Here is a 22,856-nt window from a genome sequence, read left to right on the forward strand (position 1 = left end):
GGAAAAACATGACTGGTAATGAGAGGTGGTAGCTTCAGGGCCACCCTTGCTGACAGCCTCAGTCAAGCAATGGCTTCAGTCTCAGGGTGTTTTATGACAAGCAATATTCTCTGAGTAAGCAGGAAGGACAACACCAGTGGTTTGTGTCTTTAGAAAGTGAAGACATTTTCTGTTATCATTCCCTAAAACCCCAGTGTATTTCCTCTGTCTAGATTGAGGGGCTTTGAAAAATCCATCCTGTGTAATGTGTTGTATTTACTCTCAGGATATTGTTGACATGGTGATTCATGATTGTGGGTTTAGGTGAGCGCTTTCTTTCTGGGATTAACATCAGTAACAACAGTGCCTTTAATGAACATCATGTCTGTCTTTGTATTGTGGGCACTGGTGATCTCTTTGCATTGGCTACAAAAAAGCAAAGCTCCAAAATCCATGTTCCACGTCTTGCAAATGTAAGGTCCTACATTGTGTAAGCAAACTTAATTCTGACTGTATCTTACTTTTTCTCCTTTTTTCCCTCTTTTCTCATTTTGAGCTTCTTATTTTAGATTTTATACCCTTCAGTATTGTTTTGAAAAAACAAGTCACTTTAAATCCTTACCTGAATGGGGAAATGTATCTATAAATAAATACAAAAGGAATTATGAAAACATAGAGCAAGATCATTTGATCTTTATACATAGTATAGCCAAAAAAAATTATGTCACGGAGTTTTGAAATCATGTAGATATGGGATGAGGCACTGGAAATTCAAATTTTTAATACCAAGCTCCATCACTTGTCATTTCTGGGTGGCCTTGTAAATGTCTCATAAATACAGATTTCTGCTCTGAAAAAAATTTAGGAACTTGACTTGATGTTAGGAGGCAATTTGTGGGGACTAATTTGTTCATGTACAGTATAAATTTTAAAACTTCAGTATAAATTTTAAAACTTGGATTAATGGAAAGGAAATTAGTAATGTTAACTACATCTTTGGGAGATAGGCAGGCTGGTGCTCCATGCTAAACCACAAGTTGAATATTAAATCTTCCCCAGTAAGGATCCCCCAACTATAATACACATCATTTCCCTCCAGCTAAAGCCATGTTGAAATTACTAGTGACACTGTGCTGAGGCTTTTCTGATCTAATTAAAAATTTATAATGGTGTTCACTAAAGTATTTGATTTAAATTTTTAGCTCCACTTCAAAGGTATTATTCCATAACACAACAATGCACTCCCTAATTCTAACTACTCTCTTTAAATACACGGAGGATGTTCACCGACATTTTGTCTGAAACCACTTCTTTTCAATTAGTTGTAAACAAGAGACCATCTCTGTTTCAAATGAAACTAAGTCATTATGGTTGATGTTCCAGCTTTTCTTTCATCTTATAGGCTCCCGGGCATTAAGATGATAATTCGCTTCCCTCCTTCCAGAAGGGTAGTGGTGGCCACTTTGTTTCACTTAACATTTAAATTTTTGACTGCATAAACTGTTTAACCTATTCAATTCCTCATAGCTTAGCTCAACAAGGGTACTACAGGTCTGTTTAAAATATATTATGCAGAAACCAGGACATAGATATTATACATATAGCACATTCTTTTTCTTTGTAGAAATAATACTGATCTAATCATATCATACTAATTGATTGTGTATTAATTAAGTTTCTGCACAGTGAATTAAAGACCATGCTATGGACTGAACTTGTGTGTCCACCCCAAATTCGAATGCTCAAGCGCTAATCCCCAATGTGATGGTATTTGATGGTGGGGCCTTTGGTTGGTAATTAGGGTTGGATTAGGTCATGAGGGTGATTAATGCCCTTATAAAAAGAGGAAGAGACACAAAATCTCAATCTCTCTCTGTCTCTCTCTCTGTGAATGTGTGCATCAAGAAAAGGCCATATGAGGACACAATGAGAATAAGGCTACTTGTAAAGCAAGAAGGGGTCCCTCATCAGACACCAAATCTGTTGGCACCCTGATCTTGGACTTCCCAGCCTCCAGGACTGTGAGAGATAAATGTTTATTGTTTAAGCCACCTAGTCTATGGTGTTTTGTTATAACAGCCTGAGAAGACTAATACAGACCAGATTTGCTCATTTATCAGAGTCACCAAAGCATTCCCTGATTCTCAGTTTAGGGAAGGTTGGAAGGGTCAAAGATGGTGACTCCATTTTGCCTGTGTATGCATGAACTCACCAACAGAAGATAGCCTGGTCTGAAATATTTGGTTTACTGGGACAACACTGTGTAAACAGAGGTCTTTAACATATAGGCTTTTATGATATTTAGGAAACCAGAAAGACCAAATATGTGTACATCTTTATTTTTGAAAAGATTTTCAGCAGTCTACTGGTAAATATGATGTCTTCAGTTTTACAAATAAACTACCATGAATCAGTATCCTACTAATTATTTATTAAATTAAAGCAATGATTAAAAAAATTTTTTATTCAGTGATGATCTCACCAAGTATCTCATAATGTACTCTGGTGCGATGCTTAATTTGAATTAAACATGTTTTGGTTTTGTTTAATCATCCTCTGTGAACAGTCTCAATTAATATATGTCTCAATGAGTTTAGGGTAAAGGCACAAGTATTGGGAGGCAACATAACTGGCTTTAGAGTTAACTTCATAGCTGTGTTGAATTTGGACAAGCTTCTTTCTTCTTAGCTTCATTTTTCTTACCCATAAAATGTGGATAATCATCCTTACATCCAGAACTGTGGTAAGATTTAAAAGAGATAATCTGTGTAAAACATTTAGCATAACATTTGACATATCATATGATTCAATAAGTTATAACTCTTATTAATCATTAGTATGATAAAAAATAATATAATAAAGAAAAACAATGCTCTTTGATGATAAACTGGTTAGGTACCATTATAAGTTCTACATACTATTTAAATGATATGTTTATATCATTGCCCCAAAACTTTACTGTTTTACCTTTTACCTTTAGATTTACAATTCATATGGAGTGGTATGGTGTGAGGTAAGGGGTCAAGAGTCAAGTTTTCCTCATATGGATTCAAGTATTTCTCATGTAATTGACCTACTATCGTTTACTTAAATATCTATTCTTTCTCCACTGATGTGCATTATAATATTTTAAAAAATAAATACCCATATATGTTGGCCTGTTTCTGGGCTCTTTATTCTATTCTTTGTATCTGTCTTTCTACAGACAGTCTCACAGTGTCTTAATTATTATAGGTTTATAATAATTCTTCGTATCTGGAAGTGAAAATTTCTAGCTTTGTTTTTGGTCTTTATGAGAATATATTTTTGGGATATTGTTGGTCTTTGGTATTTTCATATGAATTTTAGAACAAACTTGTAAATTTCCATAAAAATATATGCTGGAAATTTGGTTTGGATTGCACTAAATCTATATGTAAATTTTAGGAGAATTGCTATTATGACAATATTGAGTATTCCAATCCATGAATGTGATATATCCCTCTACTTATTTAGGTCTCTTAAGTTTTCTTAGTAATGTTTCATAGTTATTTATGTAAAGATTTGACACATTAATTTATTGTTACATTTGTTTATAGGTATTTGATGCTGTTGTAAATATTATTCTTAAAACTTTTAATATTTGTTACTTGTATATACAAATACAATTGATTTTTTTATATTGACTTAGTTTCCAGGGATCTTATTAAATTCCTTTATTAAATCTAGTAGTTTAATATTCTTTTGAGTTTTCTATATGTATAATAATGTGTAAATAATCTATAAATAATGGCAGTTATATTTCTTTCTTTTTAGTTCTTGATCCTTTTTCCCTGCCTTAATGCCTTGCTAAGATCTCCATTACAGTGCTAAATAGAAGTGGTCACAGCAGTCAACTTTGTCTTATTCTTGTACAAACTTTCTGAGTGACACCATTAAATATGATACTTGCTGTAAGCCTTTCACAGATACTCTTTATTAGATTAAGGATTTTCTCTTCTATTCCTATTTCCTAAGGTTTTTAAATCGTGAATAGGTATTAAATTTTGTCAAATGCTTTCTCTGCATCTGTGAAGATAATCACATGGTTTTCTCTTATATTCTGTTAATGTGTTAAATTACATGGATTGATTGCCAGACATAAAACTCAACATTTCATTCTTAGAATAACTCCAACTTGGTAATGATATGTTATCATTTTTATTTATTGTTAAATTTACTTTGCTAACATTTTGTTTAAGGTTTTTACATTTTCATTGACAAGAGAATATAGCTTCTAACTTGCTTTCTTGCATATTCTTATTCGGTTTTGGTGCCAGGGTCTGTCTAAATGCAAAATATAAGTTGGGAGGTATTTCCTTTCTGTATGATCTGAAAAATTCATGAAGACTAGTGTTATTGTTTCTTAAATGCTTGGAAAAAATTGTTGGTTCTGGGGATTTCATTGTGAATGTATTCATTTTTAGGATTAGGATTTAGGATTTAGCACTTTCTTATTTGTTTTTATTTTTGACACAAATTTATTATCAATTAAAGAGAACAGAGGATTTATAAACATAAGTGTACAATGTTTAAGGTAAAAATTAGTGAAGGTATTTCTAGAACATACTTAGAAATATATATGTATGTGTATAGCTAAAATATATGTATTTATTTATTCAATCAAAAATTGAGTACCCATTATATATGCAGGCTCTGAAGAATCATTGGTGATTTTTGATCAAGGATGTGAAGTGTACAGAGGCATTGGTGGTATAGTGGTTAGTATAGCTGCCGTCCAAGGATGTGAAGTGTTAAAGTGATATTTTATGTAGCTTAATTTAGTGGTGTTATGCCCAAGGAATTGGAAAGGGCAGATCTTAGAGGCAGGAGGACTGGTGGAAGGCTATTGCCATAACTCAGACATAAAGTATCAAGGACTTGACTTTATTTAAAAATTGTAGAAATAATTAGGCAGAGGGAAAGTTGGCAAAGGAAGAAACAATAAGATTTGTTGGCTGATTAAAAGTCAAGGATGAGGAAGAAAAAGAGATTCCAACCTGACAAGAAGTTGTGAATCTGGATGATAAGAAACCAAGAAGCTAGAAAGGCTTGGTCTCCAAGAAGTGATAGCTCTTCAACGGGGACATGTATTTCTCAATTCTCATAAAGTTGATGATGTTAATCAAACCTCACTGTCTGCATTGCCTTACTGTTTTTTGTTTTTTTTTTTTTTTCAATATCAGGACCTCTATATCAGACCTGGAATTTCAGTCTTAGAACCTGGGTCATTGTAATATCCATCAGGGAAACTGCATTTTAATCATAAGCAGGTGGGCAAGACTGTGTTGGAAGGCAATTACCCTTTTAACTGTCATCTACTCTCCTCTGACGGTATTTAATTCTGAGCTTCACAGGCAGAAATCATTAATAGCTTATCTCCCTCACATGTCTGTGCAAAGGAAAAAAAAACTGATAAAAATTTAAAATTGTGGTGGGCTAATTATAGTAACTATCTTTGGAATGGATAATTAAAATTCACACAACAGAACAAACATTCAAATGTAATTGCAAATAGGGATAAATATGTTGAAAAGAAATCTATTCAATACAGTATTATCATGAGAAAGAATAATAAAGGGTAACTGATTTAGGCTATATTCAATATCTAAATTTGTTTACTTGAGTTACAAATATTGACAAATGACAAATTCATGTCAATATTTTGTGTTCTTTAGTGTGCCATACATTTTGATACTAGCTGTTGAAAAAGTAATTTAACACTGCACTATATGCCATGCCTTTTTCAAGGTGTGATACTAATATATAAAGAGAAAAGCTGCAAAGATTTGTTCTATAATTAATCCACCACTTGTACAGTAATGAATATTTTCTAACCTACAAGACACCACTGTGTCTACTCCATTCTGCAGGAAGTTTTTATAAACTAGCTTAAGTGAAAATAACAAGAGCTTCTCTTTATTCAGTGTTTACTCTCATGCCTACTACCCTACATAGGCAATTCCTTTAGTTCTCATAGATACCTGATTTTTCAGTTAAGGAAGCTGAGACATGGCAAGCCCGCAACGACTTGCCCATTATTCTAGTATTCGAATGTGGCAGAGGATGAAGATCTTCTTGGCTTCAGTGTTCTCATTATTGTTACTTGCATGCCATAGCCTTCCCTCTAGATGGTCAGCTTTTAAAATTAACATGTATTTTTCTCATCTTCATAATAAGGTTACAGGCTTCCTGAGAGTAGAATCACGTCTTATTCATCTATGTAAAGTGGAGGTGTTGGTGCAGGGTCTTAGAAAATTATGGCCTAGTCTGTATACCTTCTGTGAGTTCAGAAATGTCTGGATGTCTAGAGGAATAGGGAGCAGGCCATACATAACTCACTGGGGGACTGTCTGTGAGCAGCAGTGGCCAGGAAGATTCTTGGGAAGGTTCTCATTCTATGGGAAAGGAAGATGAAGGTTTGCAAGCTTAGCTCAAGGGCATGATAGTGGATGGACTATTTCGAATATGTCAAGGGCTGTGTTATGTAGACTATTCCTAACTCAGCACCGCCCAAGGCCATTTACCTCTTTACAGAAAGATCTGAATGAAGAAAGTTGTAATAAAGCTGAGAGCTGTATGTGAATTCCTGAGAAACACAAAATTACAGGGAAATGACCACAGTAACAGTAGTAGTCAGCAGTAGTAGTTACTAGTTTTTCTACCATGTAAAATGGGAATAATAGCATCTTGTGGTTTTGATAAGAATTAAGTATATGTAAATGTCTAGCACATATCTTGGTATATAATATTCAAATGTTAGCTATAATTATTTATTAAGCATATTCAATTCGCCAAACATTTTACATATATGCTGTGGATTGTATGTATGTGTCCCCTCCAAATTCATATGTTGAAATCCTGACCCCTAATGTGATGATATTAGGAGGTGGGGCCTTTGGGAGATAATTGGGTCATGAGGCTGGAGCCCTGAGGAATAGCATTTGTGCCTTTATAAGAAGGGACACAAGAGCTTGTCTGCTCTCTCTGCTCTCTGCCATGTGAGGATACGATGAGAAGACAGCCATCTGCAAACCGAGAAGTGGGCCCTCGCCAGACATTGGATTTGCAGACACCATGGTCTTGGACTTTCCTGCCTCCAGAACTGTGAGAAATAAATGTTGGTTAAGCCACCCAGTCGATGGCATTCTGTTACAGCAGCCTGAACTGACTAAGCCAATATACTACCTCACTTAATCCTCAGAACCTCCCTGCAGAATACCTGTATTTGTTGTTTTACTGTAGAGAAAACTGAGACTCAGAGTGGTTAAATAAATTACTTAAAATCTCGCAACCATCAATTTGTAGGTGATTCCATGACTCTTGGCTATTTTCACTATACCTTTCTCAGTGCTGCTTTCTGACTCTGGAACACAGTATGAGCAGAAGGGAGGAGTATTTTCACCTCCCTGGAGAGTGGAATGAAGGAGAAACCACTTCTTGTGGATGGCAGTGGATGCTGCAGCGTCACTGTGGCGCTTTATCAATTTTTGGCCTGTGTTGGGAACAGCAAGGTTGCTGTCATGTGGTTATAACCGGTCAAAGGGAGAAAGAGCTGCCAGTGGTACATGGAAGATGCTATTTGGAAGCACACATGTGAGACAGCTCCCAGGGCTCTCCTGAATCATGAGGGATTTGAAAGGGGCCAGGACTCCCAAAATTCTGCTGATGGAATTGCTCTCAAGAAAATATTGTTATGCACTATTGCACATTTGCATTTTTTAGCTGTGGACCTAATCCAGAGTCTAGTATACTAAAGGTAATCAGGAGGGATTTTATTGATGGAGCAATGAAAGGGCACTAGACAGAGGATCTAGCTCACACGGTGTGATTTAAGGGCTCATCCATCAGGTGCAGAACAAAAATAGAAGCCACTTTAAATATTTTAAGTAAAGAGGATTCAATGTAGAGAATTAGGGGCTTGCAAAACTGTTGGAAGTGCTGAAGGAATATGCTATAGACAGGCCTCTGGTTCTGCTTCTGCCTTGAGCTTCAATTGCCTCTCATGCTCAGGAAGCCATAGGTTCAGACGTCATAGCTGTAATCCATGGCTTAGGAGGCCAGATGAGAAAGTAGCTGGAGCTACTATCTTCAGAATTGATTCTCAACACCCAGAAAGCTGGAGAATGAACACTGGAATGCTGCTTCAGAGATACCTCGTATTTCCACAACCATGCTGGTCAGCAAAAACAAAGAGGCATAGATACGGCCTCCACCTCACTTCTGCTTTTCAATCTCCCAATGTGCATTCAACTCAAACTGCAAGAGAGTCTGGGAAATGTAGCTTTTAGTTTTCTGATATTTCCAAATAGAAAGAAGGGAGAATGGAAGTTGAGCGAACAAACTCACACTATCTAGGCCAAAGAGCAAGCCACTAGACTTCTCAGGCTCGATTTATTCATCTAAAAATGAAGATAATAATAACAGCACCTATCACCAAAAGTTGTTGTTGGGATAAAGCAAGATAAGAAAAAGATGTATAAATTATAAAATATTATCTCTACTTTGGTAGTGCTCATTCAGCTGTGATCTGCAAACCATTAACTGAACAACTAGTTACGTTTAAGTCATGGTGCTGGGTACATGGGATGGCTCAGTAAACAAAACAGACGAAATCCTTGCCCTGAGGAGCTTAACTTCTAATGGGGAAAGGGATAATGAAACTAAATAGTATTAATAAGCAAATTATACAGTATTTTAGAAAAATAAAGGTTATGGGGGCGAGGAGGAGGAGCACATACGGGGTATGCGGGAGGCAGACTTCTGGGTTCAGTCAGGCGGCTGGCAGGCCTCACTGGGAAGGTGAGATCTATGCAGAGGCTTGGAGAGGTGCAGGAGTGAGCCAAGGGAATGCTGGGAGGAAAGAGGGAGGAATTCTAGAAATGTCCCCCACGCTCCAGGAGGGAGCGTGCCTGGCGTGTTAAAAAAAAAAGAAAAAAAGAAAAAGTCATTGTGGCTGGAGAGGAGAGCAAAAAGGGGAGAGTGTTAGGAGATGAGGCCAGAGGGATCCGGGAAAGGGGGTCACCTGGGGGCTTGCAGGCCACCGCAAGGGCTTGGGCTCTTACTCTGAGTGAGAGGTGGAGAGTTCTGATCAGAGGGAACACGATCCCATATATGTGTTAAAGGACCACTCTGGCTGCTGAGTTGGAAATAGACAGACACACACCCTCATCACACTGATATAGAACGACAGTCATCAGAGCATAATTTGTTCAGCAAATATTTACTAAGAACCTGTATGTGCCAGACACGGTGCTGTGTGCTGGGCTACCATGGTCAGCAAGATCTAGGCCAGCTCCACTGGTGAGGTTTGATTTACAGCAGTAGCGCAGGGTTCTGAGGGTGTGGGACAGAAGGCCTAGAGCCACATAGGCTTGCAGGACATGGGAGACTGTGGGAAAAGGGGTGGAGACTGCATTGGAAGAGCTCTGCAGCAGTCAGTCAGATATGGTCCCAAAGCTATTAATATTTTCTGGAAAAAATATCATATATATTTATATCTCAATATGTTACTAAATACTTAAACCGTTAAGTGCCAAATTTTGAATAGTGTCAAATTTGAGTAATAGCTCCGCTTAACAAATCATGGATGTTCAGTGGAGTGAACTGGAAAACTTACAGACTTCTCACATGGCTGTCATGAGGCAATTATGACATAAGATTAACTGGAGAATAGAAATGAAATGTTATATTTGTTATCCCATCAGGTGGTGCAGAGCACTCCTATAGCATTACCCATCTGCTGTTATCATCCTTCAGATTTACTCTGCAATTATCTAATTGTGTGATTTCTACTCTTTCAGTAATCTTATCTTATAAGATTTTATCATGCACATTTACCCTGCCTAAGCCATTGAGATAATTATTATGTCTCAATATATGACTTGTGTAACAGCCGACTCATCGCCAACCCTTCCCCCTCTGCTTTTGGAGTTGCTGCACAGCTCTGTCCTTTTGTTCTCTTTTCTACAAAAATCTTTATATGTAGTCACAAGAATAAAGGGCTTCATTAATTACTTTGTGTTTCAGATCTGAGCACCAAATCATCCTATTCCCACAGAAAACTTAATTTAGAACACCTAGATATTAATAGCTTTTTTAGGTATAAAGAACAGAATGGCTGATTATAAGACATTGCATATCAAATGACTGGGGTCATGAGTGTTGGGAAGTTAAATTTTCTTTTGCCCCACTTCCCTAATGTGAGCTCCTCTGATTGGGACAGATGAGATCAGGCAGAAGCTTTATTGTGGGGGAAGGTGTAAGAACTAGTGGTTGATCATCTCTGGGCTTAAATAAAACAGTAAATACGTGGAGTACTGTAGCATTGCTCCATTAACATATAGGCTCTGTTGACACACCCAAATCCTCATATACATCTGGCCAGGACTAGGGTGAGGCAAGTGGGGTGCTTATGGTGCAAAATTTAAGGAGGTGCTTATTCTCTGGCTCCTACAATGGGTGTCATCACCGAAGGCTGGTCCACCCCGCACTTGCAGTGCCACCTTAAATATCGTGCCCTGGGTGACTTGCTTACTTCATCCTAGTCTTGGCTTTTGAATGTCAACTAATCACATTGTGTCAACAATTTGAAGCCTTCATATTTTTGTTTATACTCCTTGGTTTAGAGAAGTTCTCTGCTAGATCCCCCAATATGCCCAGTCAATATTTACATATCCATTTTCTTTCCAAGACTCTGCTTATTGGTGTCTTCCAGAATGCTCACTCTCCCAGGTTAGTCCCACAGCGCTGTGCACAGGCACCCATTTGTTTGATTCCCCTCTCCCTTCAAACTTCAAACTTAAGGAGGCATGATTCCTTATATAGCTTTGTGTCCCTAGCACCTAGCCCCAGGGCCCTGTACGTTGTAGGCCCCCAAGAAATGTTTAGTGAATAAGTAAAAAAGTACTGCAATCAAAAAGCACTCTGTGTGTAAAAGCAGTCACTCTGAATTTAGCCACATTTAAAAAAGCAGATCTCCCAGATGTAAATGAATCCTAATTGTGTTCCACATAGGGACGATTTGCCATTACTGTCTGTTGACTGTGTAAGTGAAATAAAGTAAAAAAATGATTTCTAGAAAAGAGATACCTAAAATCTCAGGCATATTATTATCTAAGGCTTAGCCAGCTGCCAGCTAATTACCTTAGCCACAGGTTCTAAAGTAAACACAGATGTGGCAGGAGTAATTACCCCCGGAAAGCAAAAGCACTTCCGCTGCAGACTGGAGGCTGGCCTTGGCTGGCTCTGCATAAGGGGACGAAGGCAGGCTAGAGAAAGTCCAGAGATTGAGTGGATGGTGAGGGACCCAGGGACTTTGGTGGCAGGATGGCAAGGGCACAGTCTAACGAAGAGGAAGTGTTTGATGGCAAAAGTGGTGGAAGGGTCACAGTAGCTTCCCCCGTAGTTGAGAGGCTGCTGTGTGAAACGGTGTTTGGAGTTATCATTGGTTGTTGCAGAGACTACCATCAGCAGTTATAAAACAAAAAGAAAATCAAACAGCAAAAAGCAAAACATTTACTGCACATCAGTATATCATCTGTATAAGAAATTGTACATTTCTTATAACAGCCCTTGCCCAAGTCAGGCACTATAACCCTGCTTGTACAAATGAGGAGACCAAGTGTGACAGGAACTATATTACTTGTCCAAGAACACACAGGGGATGAATGGAAGAATGGGATTCACATCTGTGCCAGAGCCTGGGCTCTGTCCTCTCTGCTACTCTGGACATTTTTAGCCTGTGGAAAATGGAGCTCCCAGTCCACACGTGCATCGGTGCCGTTCCTGACAGCTTACAAAGCAGTTTGGTACCTATCACAACAACAAGCCTCTGAAACAGGCGCACAAAGGAACTAAATCCTCTTATAAGGTGCCACTCGTTCAGTCACACAGCCAGGTATCAGCTGAGCTGGGACTTTGGATTTAAGTGATTTTCTCAGCTCCACAGGGGCATTTTCCAGAGGGACTTTTACAGGGCATTGAAGAGGCTGTTCTTATACCAAGAGAGAGGCTGGATTTGATGACGAGCAAACACCATCAAGATTCTGTGATCCTCATATTGCTTATACTAAACTTGCCTTTTTGTAACACCTATCACCCAAAAATCAGACAATAAAGGAAGAGTTATTTTAGGGAGGGAGGCTACAGCATAATAGCGTTGAGCATAAGTTTGCATTGAGGTGAAATAGTTTGTGTATAGGCAGCAGCAGTGAGTCACTGGCAAGGACAGAGGGCTAAGAAAATATAAATTTGTATGAAATAGTATACAACAAAAAGAAAATTTTAACAATTATGTGAAAAATGATGTTTCTGCAAAATAGAATGTGAAATAATTTATAGATGGTAAAATACAATTTTCAATGAATTTTTAAGACTATGAGAGTTTTATTTTGAAATGAATATTATCCCATACTAATGAAGTTTTAATTAATGGGCATCTGCAGTCAAATACACACATATACACACACACACACGTACTCTTTATTTCAGAGCTGTTTTCTATTGCATTTAATTTTTACAAATAAAATTTAGTAGAAAACTTTTTCTGACATCATGGTAAGAGGTGAGATTTGTTAAAAATGTAGATTTTGGTACAGCTAAAAGTCATCAAGAGGGAGATTGGCTATTAAAGTATTGAACTATTGGGCTGCACTGACTTGTTGAGATCAAAACAACCCAGATCTGTTTCACAGGTTTCCTGTCCAAAAATGATTGGTTAACTTGGAGGTGGCCAGGCTCTGGAGGACAGATGCGTAACCACCAAATATTTGAGACTAACTGGTAAGCCCCTTTACTAATAAATAGGGCAAAACAGAATGGAATATTTACGCAAAAGCTAGTGCATTCCTACCTCATTGAAGAAGTTAGGAACAACAAAAATACATTCAAAAGATTGTTTGGTGTAGAATTCGAGCAATAGGATTGGGATGATTTCACTCATAATTTGGAATTACATATTTAATTTTGTGATTATTTGTTTAAGTTTTACCTTTCCATTTAGATTATTTTACTGGCTACCATCTACCCAGTGTCTAGCATATGGACTTACATGTAGAAGGCATTCAATAAACATTTGTCAGATTAAAGAATGGATGGTTTTATCCAACAATGATGGCATGATGCCATCACCCATCCTGGGGACTGGAATTCTCTTGAGCACTCATCAACACACTCTCCACTCTGGGCAATAAATGAGACAGCTGATATATATGCTCTCTGGTTTCTTTTTTACTACAATCATCATTACCTCATATCTGGCAAGTTATTATTATACAATTGAGTAAATTACAGGTGTTGTCACATCATTTACTTTATAGATCTCTGAGATCCCTTAGGGTAGGGGCTGTGTGTCCATGATCTACATGAACGTGTCCTTTAGTGCTTAGCAACAGTGCCAGATGCTTGATAAATATTTGTTGAGTGAGTAAATGATTACCTTACTGAGAATACAACCTAGTTCAGGGCTGGAAAATGAATGTGTTGCCACTGCCGTCTCTTATGTTGTGACAGATGTCTCTAATTGATCATGGAACTCTTTCCCACTGAGAGCAGGTGAGATCATGGCCTCCTTCCCCACCCTAGCTCCAGGCAGCATAAGTCACCTACTAGAGTCAATCAGCTGAAATCTGTTTCCTATCCCTATCTTATTTTTTTTTGGTTGGGCCCAGGGGATTACCCTTTCAAAGATGTCATACTGGTTATAATTCAACAATAAATATTTATCTACTATTTACTATGCATTCTGCTACATGCTGGAGTACAAAAAAGTAAAACATAAGAATATGATCCCCACCCTTTAAAAGTTCATTCTCCAGTGGGGAAGAAAGATCCGGAAACCTAAAATGATAATTTAGTATGATATTTGCTATGGTAGAAGCACATAGATGAGATATGGAAACATAGGGAGAAATATATTACCTCAGGGAAAGTGTGTGTGTGTGTGTATTTTGGGAGGACACACAGTGGAAGTGCAGGGAAATGTGTGGAGAGGAAGTGACAGCACATTCCCTGTGTAATACTCACATTAGGGCTGTGGTGTTTGTAGGGTGGTGCTGTTTGGACCAAATGATGGGTCCATTCATGTTGGAATTCCAGCCTATGACAAAGGTATTTGAAAGTAGACTCCCTCCCTGTCATACCTGAGATTACAACACACAAGCTCATCTACACAAATTAGCCCATCACGGATGCTGGAAGCAGCTTCATGGCTTTTGTACTTTACAAACAAAAAAGGTTTTTGTACATACAATGGCAAAGCCATCATTCTACACAGCCAATTAAAAAAATATGAAGTAATAAAACAGACTGCTGTTTGACATCATACAGATCAGGTACCCCAGAGTCACTGAAAGTTTCGCTTTGCTTCTGTAGTTTTAGTGTCATGATGACCCAGCTTCCTCATCCCTCCCCCACACCTGGTCACACCCTCATTCTGTCCACATTCCCCACCTTTCCCAGGCTTGTGTCAAGAAGAGTAAAGGGGAACGGTGAGGGGAGGAGCAGGAAAGGGCAGCTTTTAGAGGAGGGTAGTTTAGTTAAACACTGAAAGGAGTTCTGGAGGGCCACTGATTAAACTTAGTAGATCAGAGGTGAACTCCTTTTCTTCCACAGCAAGCCTGCTCCTCCGTTTTTCCTGTCTCCTTCCACTCGCTCTGTTTGTCCTCCACACCGGCAACCTTGGGATTTCCTCTCCCTTTACCTCACAGGCCATGCCTGCTTAGTTAACCGGTTTATTCTACTTCAAAAATGTACCCCAAGTCTAACCTCTCTTCTGACTCCCATTATTGCCTTATTGAAGCCTCTCATTATTGTTATTATTATTTATTTTATTTATTAATACCTTTGCCGTAGCCCTCTAATCGGTCTTCCTGCTCCTGGAAAACCCTTAGCACCACTGCCAGTTATGATCCAATTAAATTGCGATTCAGTAAAGTCTGCAGTAAAGTCATGGAGTTATGATCCAGTAACGTGTAGCAAGCCATGCCCACAGAGGGCCAAGTTCAAACTCTGCCGCAGGACATAGAGGTATCGTAAGCTCCCTGAGGCCAGGGCCTGTGCCTTTCTTGTTCATCAAGTGCAGAGCGTATGGTAGGTCGTCCATAAATACGCTTTGAATGCATGGAGGAGTACAAAGTTCTTCATAATCTGGTCTGACTATACCTTGTCAGAATCTTTTCCCACATACCACTCTCTACCATGCACCCTCACATGCAGCCATTCCCAATTTCTCAGCTTTCTCCGAACATGCTCTGTCCTTCCACGGTGCCATGTCTTCCCTTTGACTGGATTTTCTTTCATTTCTTCTCCATCTGGAAAACCAGTACTCGTTCTTTAAGCCAGCCGAAATCTCTAAATAGAATAAAATAATACGCTCGCTGCACTTCTACTGCCTTGTCATTCTGTTATTGACACCTCTCTCTTCCAGTTTAATAAAATGTTTACATGTTTGCTCCCCACACCATGTTACTCTCTGCCTTCTTCTTTCTATTTCATACTGTGTGTAAGTAGTCTGTGAAGGTGAAGAGTTTTATAAAGGTATTCACTTAACAAGTTCTAGAGAAGACAAATAACCTGGCAAAGGAAAATTTGGAGAAGATAATTACACCAAAGCCATCATGAGTCTATATAGTTCTAGAGCTGAGCAAATGTGAGCAAACCATCTAAAAAGTCTCCTCTGTATTAATCACTGCCGGAGACACATTTCCAAGGAGAAAGCCTAAATAATGATGGGTGGAGGGTGCAGGCCCCTGCCCCAGCATGTCTTTGGCATCTTCCTCACTCTTCTGTTTTCTATCAGAAATTTTTACTCTTCACACGCCTAAACCTGGGTTTTCAGCAATTCTCACCTACTTCTCTCTTGCTTTTTCTCTTTCTCAAATATTTGAAACAGAGCAGTCAACTGTCAATGATGAAAAATAAATACTGAATGCCAGATTAGGAGGCACAGTGAACAAATACATGTATAGAAGGAAAAACCACCCACCGCTATATGTCGACTCTATTATAGATGACAGAAACTATTAGAAAAGATGTATTCCAGTGGGCATTGGAGGACATTGAGATTCTAAAAGATGCATAAATATACAGTCAAGTGTAAGACAATGATGAACTCAGCTGGCTGGGAGATAAGAACAAACCACAAGCACTAAACTACTGAAAGGGGGCAGTGACTCTGCCTATATATTTCTATTCTGACAATAGTATTCTCAATGCATAACAGTCAAAGGAAAAATAAAATAGATAGGAGACTCAATAATTTTGTGTCTGTAGAGTTAATAAACATTCAGGAATTATTTAGGAGGCATGAGAATGCTATGTCCATGTCTCCACTTGTTAGCTCCTTTATGTAAAGCTTGCATTCTGTCTGTCGTACCTCTACTTTTATTTGTGGCTGTGCTCAGTGCCAGATAAAGCTATTCTCAAAAGCAGAGGTAAGATACTAGGAATCAGGGACCATTGGGAGAAGGAAATAAATATAAGCCATCATGATTTTTTTGAATGCTTTCTCTTTTTTTTTTTTTTTGAGAAAAAGCATACACATTTATTAATATGTACCTGGGGAGAACCACAGAGTAATTACCTGTATCGAATGCCTTCTGTGTGCCAAGCACTGGGCTGGTCATCAAAAGCATGAAAAAGGAAAAAGAATAATGAAAGAGTACACAATCTTGTTTGAAAGATAAGAATGGCATAGTTGAAATATTTGGAAGCTAATATAAACAGTATTAAATATATATATTTTTTGAAGAGCTATATTGTAAATACAGTTGGAGTATAGAGAAGTGAAGTGTTAGTGCTGGCTGGAGGGGTAGAATAAAAACATCAGGGAAAAGGTGAGGATAAAGAGTAGTTAGAAAAGAATAAAAATGTAGAATTACACAGAAAATAAAAGATCAATTAAATAAGTCTTAATGCAGAATGAATAGATGAGTAAAGAGAAAAAACTGGAAATGAGTTGACACAAAAAGGAAAACAATTTTTAATCTTGGGGAAACAATTATTGGCAATATTTAATTATTTTTTCTAGTGGAGAGTTTATTTAGAAGAACTAGTTGTGCTTTTAACTTATGCTTGGGCTTTGTAAACAAAAAAAATTAAAAGCCATCATTTACATTTTCTCATAAAACTAACATCACAATGGAAAAAAAAAAAGATTAAAGTATGTTTCGAAGTCCCTTTCAAGCTTCTGCTATTGCAGCAGAGGAATCTGTTCACCAAAACATTGAAAACCAATTTAACAATTCTGTCACAGGGTGCTCAGGGTGATGTTCATATGAGAAAAGTTATATTTTAAAATATTAAAATTGTGTTATTCCTATAGATACATACATAAATCTACTTTGATTTAAAAATACGTGACCTATAAATTATGAATATAACACACTGTAAGTGAACAAAAATTTATGGACAAAAGTTTTGTGATAATGGCAATGTAGGTTTTACATGTCTGAGTTATCTACTGCTGCATAACAAATTTACTCCCAAACTCAGCCGTTGAAAATAAAAAGTATTTATTACCTCACAGTTTTTGTGGATGAGGAATGTGGGAGAGGCTTAGGTAGATGATTCTGTTTCAGGGTCTTTCCTGTTATCATCAGTTATAGTGAAAATCTCAGCAGGGACTGCAGTCATCTGAAGCTTGCCGGAGGCTGGAAGATCTATTTCCAAGGTGGCTCATTCTCACATGGCTGCTGGCAGGAGGCTTTTGCTCCCTGCTGGATGTTGGGTTTTTCTCACCACATGGACCTCTTCATGGGGCTGCTTAAGTATTCTCATGATATAGTAGCTGGCTTTTCCCAGAAAGAGAAATACAAGGAAAAAGAAGGCAGCCTATGGCACCTAGCCTATGGCTGCGGTCCCCAACATTTTTGGCACCAGGGACCAGTTTCATGGAAGGCAATTTTTCCATGGACAGTGGGGAGGGATGATTCAAGTGCATTACATTTATTATGTACTTTTTAATATTATTATTACATTGTAATATATAATGAAATAATTATACAACTCATCATAATGCAGAGTCTAATGTCACCCCTGATCTGACAGGAGGTGGAGCTCAGGCAATGATGTGAGTGATGGGGAGATGAAGCTTCACTCCCTTGCCCACTGCTCACCTCCTGCTGTGTAGCCTAGTTCCTAACAGGCCCTGGGCCGGTACTGGTCTGCAGCCCAGGGGTTGGGGATCGCAGGCCTATGGCATTCTATTATCACAGCCTGAACTGACTAAGACACTTCACTGCTTAGCAAATATGAAAAGATTTGAATTAGATGATTTCTAAGTTTCCTTCCAGTTCTGAAATCCACTGTGTCATGACTCTAAAAAGACATCCTCCTTGGATCTGGCTCTTACCGTTGAATATCACCCAGGTAAAGATGACCTTCTGCATTTGGTGTTTATTCAAAAGGTGAATGAAAGAGGAATTATCAAAAAAGTAAGCAGGATATTTATGGCCCTTGAATTAGTATATGTGGCAACTTTATGGAAGGATAAACCTCAGAGTGCCCAGTTTCCCTCACTCACGCTCAGGGGATTTGTTCTTATAAGTCCTATTAAGTAGGTAAATCCTCTGTGTGTCTGAGAGAGCACAGACTAACAAGCATCAATTTACTTGCTACTGTTTGCATGCTACATCCTTGGTAGATGCTCACTTAATTCTTCTAGAAAATGTATTCACTGAAGCTCAAATTTATATGCCGTCTTTAATTTGTTTGGTGTAAATAAACTGCACACAATGGCTTCTTCAGAGGATAGATTGCTAAGATATGAAGCAAGCTTGAAAAATACCTCTAGCACAACCAAAAACATTATAAACTGCAGCTCTTTATTCAGTGATCCATGTTAGGTTTGTTACACTTCCACCAGACTTAAATGTGTGTGAAGAGAAGAATTACAGGCAACCAAATGGAATTAAGATCATACCCCACATTTAGAGATGCATGGCACATGGAATTTGGGGGCACAGAGACCTGGCTTTGAATCTCAGCTTTATTAGCTGCTGGAGCCTGGGCTCAAGGCATAATCTCTCTTCAAGCCTCAGTTTCCTCAGCTGTAAAAATAAGAAGAGGAGAGAGGGAACAATAAGACCTATCTCATAGATGAGCAGGCATAGGAATTACTCCATAAATGTGAATAAATCAGCCCCATATAGTCTTGGGAATTAAATGAAAAATTGTGTCTACCCTATAGCTTCATTACCTTTTAAAAAATTAATTTCAAGAGGAATTTTGCATGCACAAATGTGGTTAGGCATGTGGCAAGTTTTTATTTACAGTTGCCAGGGATGCGCCAGTCTTTTGATTTGGACTGGGGACAGCTGTTGAAAGCGAAACGACCACATGTGTCAGGGAAAGGGAAAGTGAGGCTGCATCCATTCCTTTTCTCTCCGGGGAGCCCAGGGATTTCCTGAGAAGAGGCAGTAACGGGGCACAGGAAGACATCTCAGGTAAGATGTTATTACCGATGCACACATCAAATCTCCTAGGACCTAAGCATTGGGATGATTTGCAAAGCTGGGGTTTGCCATCACTCTGCAAACCCTTTCCTTGGAGACAAGACACTGTTCTCTGTTACTTTATATCCACTATTGCTATTTCCATGCAATTCCACATCTATGTAATGTTTTAGAAGTAATAAGCATGTCCCAGTGCATGGGTGTTCTTGATCCAAAATCATTTAATCTAAGGGCATTTAATACTAGAACTAAAGGCACAACTTTGTTTCTTAGCTTCTAGGCATTGTAAATTTCAGTTTTTTAAAGCCCTAAACTAATCTGCTAATGTTTGTTGAAATATTACGTACACTAGTTTATCGATATTTAGAAGAGTTAATTTCCCTGACAATCCATCTCTGCAGGCTCCATTTCAGATGGACATGAGAGTACGTTAAGATGCGGCCTGTCTAGCATATATAATGTGAAAGTATATTGAAAAGAAGCCCTGTTGTTCCTCGTACAAACCTGATTGTGGCTGCCACATAAAACTTGCCAAGCCATGTATTTTACTCATCTTAATAAGTGCATTATAAAATGGCACTGAATTTCTTCCTCTCAGAGACAAGGAATGCCCAGGGTATTAAGAACATCAAAAGCAGAAAAAGTTAAGTAGTTGCAACAGGTACAGATCTAAGGCAAAGAACTACATCTAGCCGTGGAATCTCAGATCAAATATGCCTGCTTTTTCCTTTCGCCCTTTGGGGTCGTTCCTCTGATAAATAATTCACAGACTGCAGTGCAAAGTAGTTTGCATACTGACAAGATTAAAAAGAATGCTTTGTCTGGGTTATATTTACAATATGAAACCTTCCTTTAAAATGTCAAGAAGGTAATTAATTTAAGAAGGTTTGCCAAGCAGAGTCTCCGACCCTGTCAGAAAAATTTCATTTCCTGAGGGTGAAGGGGATGTTGCATTTATCTTCCCCAAATGCCTGTTTTGGTTTCCATTTTAAGATCATTTTCTCTTTCCCTAATATGCTTTTTATAGCTCTTTTCTTTTTAAGCAAAAATTAACCCAGCATTCTTTTCCGATGGATTTTTCTTTTTTTTTTTTTGGAAGATTATCTAACATAGTCTGCAAATTACCTGTGAATGGAGACTGGAGCACAGGTCAGACCTTTTGACACAAACAGCAGAAGAGCATTTTCCACAGAGAGCACTCTCCCCTTCCTGAACATTCAGACAAGCATTTTGAGTAGCAGCGGGAAATGCATAAATTCAACAGCATGAAAATTCACGTTTGGCATAGCAAAACATCCCGCCCCACATATGCTCAGTAGTGTGCATTCTTATGAATGACTGCTTATGACAACCAGTGGGGCTTTCTTTAGAGCAGCTCTTCAAGCCAACCTTACTAGTGTAAAATTTTATTAGCAATTGTGTCCCCTTAGCTAATCCCTGAAGGCATAATAGGAGGGATTAAACACTGTATTGCTGTTTGGAAACCTGATCCAAAAGCCCAGTATCACATGTGCACCCACACACGTGCACACGGCAGAAAGAAAACTGTTACTTGGCCCAGGAGAAATTATGTGTCAGTTCCTCTTACAAGTAGGATTTGCCGGGGTGGAAAAGCTAAATAGATGTCATTTCATTGATACTAATTGGGAAGAAATATTTTCATCTCTGATTTACTTAAGAAACAAAGGATAGCTGAAATGTGCCATAATGCTAAATGAGAAGAAAAGTAGCTCAAAATGTATAAAATCCTAAATAAAATTCTCATGATTTTAATGGAAATCAAAATCCAAAATGTGTTTGATAGAGATGCATTTAGATGCTCAATTGTCCCCCCTAGTTACCAGCTCTTGATCCTGGTGAATGAAATGTTTGTGTCGCTACAATTCAGTTTCTGGAGATTTTCCTCCTGCATCTTGTGTCATCTCAGTGGGGTCAGGATATGCTATATCAGTTTGACAGCTGAGTTCTCTGAGGCTTTAGCAAAACAGCCCCTGGACAAATTATTTTGCAGATCCTTAGCTCACCAGCATCACACCTTGGAAATGAGGGTATTAAGGGCACATGTTGAGTTTATCTTTTAGTGAGTCTACACTGTTAATATGTCAATACTCAACATTAATCTCTATTCCTTTCACTTAAGAGTATTTAATGGTTCTTAAAATTATTTCAGTTGTCTTCAAATCTTTCAGGAAGTTGTGATACTATAAACTAAAATTAAATAAAATGTTATCTAGTATAAATTAGTTATAAAGGCAAATGAGCTCACAGCTTAATTGGTTAGGAAAGAATTTAGTTAATACGTGTAATAGTTTCCAATAGCTGCTCTACCAAATGACCACAAATTTCGTGGCTTAAATTAGCACAAGTTTGTTATCTTACAGTTCTGGGAGTCAAAAATCTGAAATGGGTCTCACTGGGCTCAAATCAAGGTGTTGGGTCTCACTGGGCTCAAATCAAGGTGTTGGCAGAGCTGCATCTCTTTCTGAAAGTTCTAGGGGACAATCTGTTTTCTTGCCTTTCCTTATTTCTAGAGACTGCCTGCGTTCCTTGACTGGGGCCCTCTTCCATCTCCAAAGCCAGCAATAGCCACTCCACTCTTTCTCACATTGCATCACTCTTGCTCTGACTCTTCTGCCTCTCTCTTCCCCGTTTAAGGATGCTTGTGATTGCACTGAGCTCCCCTGAATGATCCAGGATAATCCCACTATCTCATGGTCAGATGATCAGCAACTTTAGTTTCATCTGCTTCCTAATTCTCCTTTGCCATATAATGTGATTTATTCACAGGTTCCAGGGACTAAGAGGTAGGACTCTTTGGAGGACCATTATTTTGCCTACTTAACAAATATTTCTTGAATGAATGACAGATTGACTCACTATCAAGAGAAGAATAAATTTTAAGAGGGAAGAAGTGAGGCATAGCATCAAATTATCCTGAGATCCAGAAGGATGAAGACTGAGAAATATACTCTGGACTTGATAACCAGGAGGGTACTGGTAGTCTTTGAGAAAGCATTTCAGCAACTTGTGGGCTTTGAAAACCAGATTTTAGGAGATTATTTAGGACACTGGGCTAAGGAAATAAAAGCAGGGAGTTTATACTGTGTTTTGAAGTAAGAATAAGGAGAGCTCCCGAGCAAAGACTCAGATGGATAGTAGAATTCCTAGAAGGATTTGATTTTTTAAAATTAAGATAGAGGATATAATTAAATTTATAGGTCAAGGTAAAGAAGCCAATATACAGAGATATATAAAAATAATCAAGAGATATATGAAATAATTGATAGATCAATATTTTGAGAGAAGCAAGAGGGGTTAGGACCAATATCACAAGAGCAAAATTGTGCCATAGGACAAAAAGGAAGCAGGACAATTCTTTCTCTGAGACAGAAGGAAGAGAGGGTT

This window comes from Propithecus coquereli, unplaced genomic scaffold (assembly GCF_000956105.1).
Source record: "Propithecus coquereli isolate 6110/MARCELLA unplaced genomic scaffold, Pcoq_1.0 Scaffold72, whole genome shotgun sequence".
NCBI lineage: Eukaryota > Metazoa > Chordata > Mammalia > Primates > Indriidae > Propithecus > Propithecus coquereli.